This window comes from Brienomyrus brachyistius, chromosome 1, assembly GCF_023856365.1.
Source record: "Brienomyrus brachyistius isolate T26 chromosome 1, BBRACH_0.4, whole genome shotgun sequence".
In the NCBI taxonomy this organism is placed as follows: Eukaryota; Metazoa; Chordata; class Actinopteri; order Osteoglossiformes; family Mormyridae; genus Brienomyrus; species Brienomyrus brachyistius.
In genome coordinates, this window is record NC_064533.1 from 49,436,446 (window position 1) to 49,440,354 (window position 3,909).

Below are 3,909 nucleotides of genomic sequence, written 5' to 3' on the forward strand. Positions count from 1 at the left end.
TGTTAATTCATCAGTAATTAATCGTGATGCATGTTTTACCCTAAGCAGTTGCTGTATTTGTTACTATATATAAACTCTGTAAACCTTTGTGAACTACAGAAGGAACTACTGAAAGAACATGTGATGAATAACACAAGAAATCTCATATTTATTATTCCTGAATCTTGACGCTTATCTCAAATAGCGACTATATTTGTTCATGATTTGTTCATGCTTTGTACTTCAGTAGTAACTGAGTTATCACTAAGTATTTGTGTCCATCAAGTACCATTATGGCTAATTTTGAGATAACAACTCATTTAAAGTACATGCCTTCAGCTTGCGGCAGGAAAACGGGACACCCCCAGGAATAGCACATGGATATGGGGATTCAAATGCCAGACTCTTTGGCCTGGTGTGAATATCGTTCATGTAATTTAATACAATGTTACAAAAAAAAAATCTCTTCACAAATTATGCTAGTAACCACTTAATATATTGCTGGAAGACTGTAATCAAGAGCTTTCATGAGAATTTAATGCTTCTAAAAAAAATCGAAACTTAAAATATCCATTCATCTTGCAAGCATTTATCTAGTACAAGAGTACAGGGAGGCTGGAGTCTGTCCACAAGCAGTTTGAAGACTTCACTTAAATTGAGAACTTTGGACTGTAGAGGAAACCCTCATGGCATCGGCAGAAGATACAAACTCAACATAGAGAACAGGGAGGGAAATGGAACCCGTGACCGCAGAAATACAAGGTAACAGAGCTCACCACTGATTCACAATACCACACATGGGTAAAGAGAGTATGAGATATGTACACATCTATTTATTAAGGTACTATTGCTCTGCATAAATGACATTCGAGAAGTTAAGTCACTTCTTAGATGTACACCTTGACAATATCACGCTGTTTGTGCAGCTGGCCCTAATGGGGCTTTAATGAAAGGATTCTTTAAACAAAATAATCATATGCAGCACTGCTGTCCTCTGGCATCCGCAGTAATTTGCAGATAAAACATTGATGCTATTCCTGAAGATATGTAGTTTGATGTACAACACGTCCACAACTAAAATAAGTGCCTTTAGACTGTAAATCATGGACTGGGTTAGTTGAAAAAGGAATGGCAACAATGGTTAATGATAATCCATAATACATAATAATACATAATACATTGCTAACTAAAGTAAAATACATGAAATAATTACAGTATAAACATGAAAGAAATGAAGCCAACACTGACAAAAATATTCACTGTCTGTCACCCACAAACACACTTACCCGTCAGGGTCCCATTGGGTTAAACCATTCAGCAGCTGTCAGCAGGTGGTAGATCCTTACTGGTTTCCATGTCCCATTCTCCCAAACTGACTTACTCGTACTACAGTTACTGTAACTAATTGCACACATTGCTAACACATGATAATAATTTAATGTTTTCATGTAAGTATGACTCCATTTTTAATTGCTTAGCTGACACTTTCATACAAGGTGGCATCTTGCATTTATGTAGATGGATATGTTACCATGGTGATGCAGGTCATGCATCATTATCAAAGGTCCAATGGAAAGACCCCTTCTCAGAGGGTTTAAAAATCCATCCGTCCGTCTTCCGCCCGCTAATCCTGGTCAGGGTCTCAGCCAGGCTTGGAGCAGTTCCAAGGCAACACAGGACACAAGGTTGGGATACACCCTGGTCAAGATGCCAGTCTATTGCTGGTTACATCGAATACCGCATTTGCGGCAGTGTTGAGACGCCAAGCAACCTAATTCTATGCTTTTGGACTACAGGAGGAAACCGGAGTATCCAGAGAAAACTTACACGGCACAGGAAGAAACCCCCTAACTATGTAGGTGTGATCCAACACTGTAGGGCTACTTAGTGAGCTTCTATGCCAGCAGGTTTAAAAGCAAGAGACATAGACCAATTTGGAGCGGACGTCACGATTATGTCACTGCAGGCGGTGGCTAAAAAACAGCGGACACAAGCGGAGGGAATAAAAGAATAAGCAATTGTTTTTCCATTGGAATAAGGAAAAAAATATCTTCTTGTGTCCTGCAGATGTTTTTCCCCACACAGGCCCCTGATCTGCTTGCTTTGTCTGTCCTAATTCTGATATACAGCTGAACTTGAATAGCAGAGCGACCATGTAGCTGTAGCACGACCCTAACCTGTGACGATTAGCCTAAATTAGAGAAGGAACATGATGTAAATAACACATCTAGGTAATACTTACATACGCAATTCATAAACGCACATACTGTATTAGATCTACAGTTACAGCATGAAATAATAATAACATTTTTACATACACCTAGATAGTAGCAGCTGTAGTGATTTCTATAAAAAAGATTTAATACTTACCCAGCCATCAACATATGGTCGTTTGACTTATTTATAATGGCTCACGTCTTGCATAACTGCGTTTTGTGTCCTTGCTTCCAGCTAGGCAGTTGGTCAGTCCATAATACACGAACATCATTCGACAAATCTCAGTGTTCAATGTTTTGGACACGACCACAAAGTACAAAAAGACAACCTGTCTTCTGCTGGCAAACCACTAAAATACTCGGAGAAGGTGTCAAATGATCCCATATTGTAAATTTGACTTTGGAGCTCACACCTGACACTTTCTGCCACCAGCTATGCCCCGCCCATATATTACATCATCACTGTTTACAAACAAGAAAATGGGCCTAAAACGACTTTTCAAAACATCCCGACGACCTCAGCATGAAAACTAAAGGACAATTAAAATCTGCTTTATTAAAATTTACCCACAATGATTTAAGCGTGAAAGTAGTTCAGAACATCCAGTTAGAAACATCTTGCTGTAAAACTTTTTTAAGTGGTGAACAAACCACAGAATAATTTAAATTTAGTATTCAATCTGGTGGCGTGAAAAATGATTATATTTGTTTTGGATTGAATTGTATGGAGATGTAATTGGAAATTATTTGCAGAGACACATTTGCACCCTTCAGCAAATAGAGAGGTGAGAGGAACACTGCGCTTTATCCTGTAAGATAGTTGCATGATGCTAACATTAGATTGATTATGTCTCAGCCTTGTGCAACTGGAGAAGGCTGTTTTCAGCTTCTAAATGTAATTTATTTGTTTAATCATCAGATAACAACTGTCGCCTTCCATCAAGTCAGCCTCCACGCTCCGCGGGTCAGTGTGGAGCAAAGGGAGTGGACAGGAATCGTTCTGCCGCCCATCGAAAGCTCTTCTCGCCCCTACAGCCGCAAATTCACTAGTGTAGCTTCACTATAAATTACTGATTTATCGTTAGAATAAGTGAAAATCCATCCATCCATCTGTCCATTTCCCACAATTGCTTGTCTAGCGCTGCATCACAATAAGACTGAGGCCTCTAACGGGAAGCTCAGGGCAGGAGACACTTTGTACAGGATGCAAGTTTTTTGTAATTTGTTACTGAAAAAACTAAAAAGTTAATTATTGAAAGGGAATTTATAAAGGCAATCCACTGTACAGCTCTAGAAAAACATGAGACCACAGCAACATTTCTAGTTTCACTTGTCCTAGCAGTGCACTTCACACCACTTAATGTTTCCCATTCCTTCTGGAGGTCACTTGAGGTCGTCCTCGGATTTATCAGGCACTGTCAGATAAGTTGACTGTCATCTCCGTCATTAGAAATTTGCTTCTGCTGTCTAAACCCAGCTGGTTTTTGGTCATTTCCTTTGTCTCCTGCTTCACCTTGTTCTTCTGTACTGCTGCTCAGTGTAGCCTTCAGCCAGCAGAACCAGGATTAAAGCAGAACTTAACAATGCATACTGATATATTGAAAAATACGGAGTGGTCTTTTTTCCAGAACTATATGTAGCAAAAATCGTTATGCATACACTTTGCAGTAAAACAAAATTAAATAAATATAATTAATTACTGAAATGGAGTTTA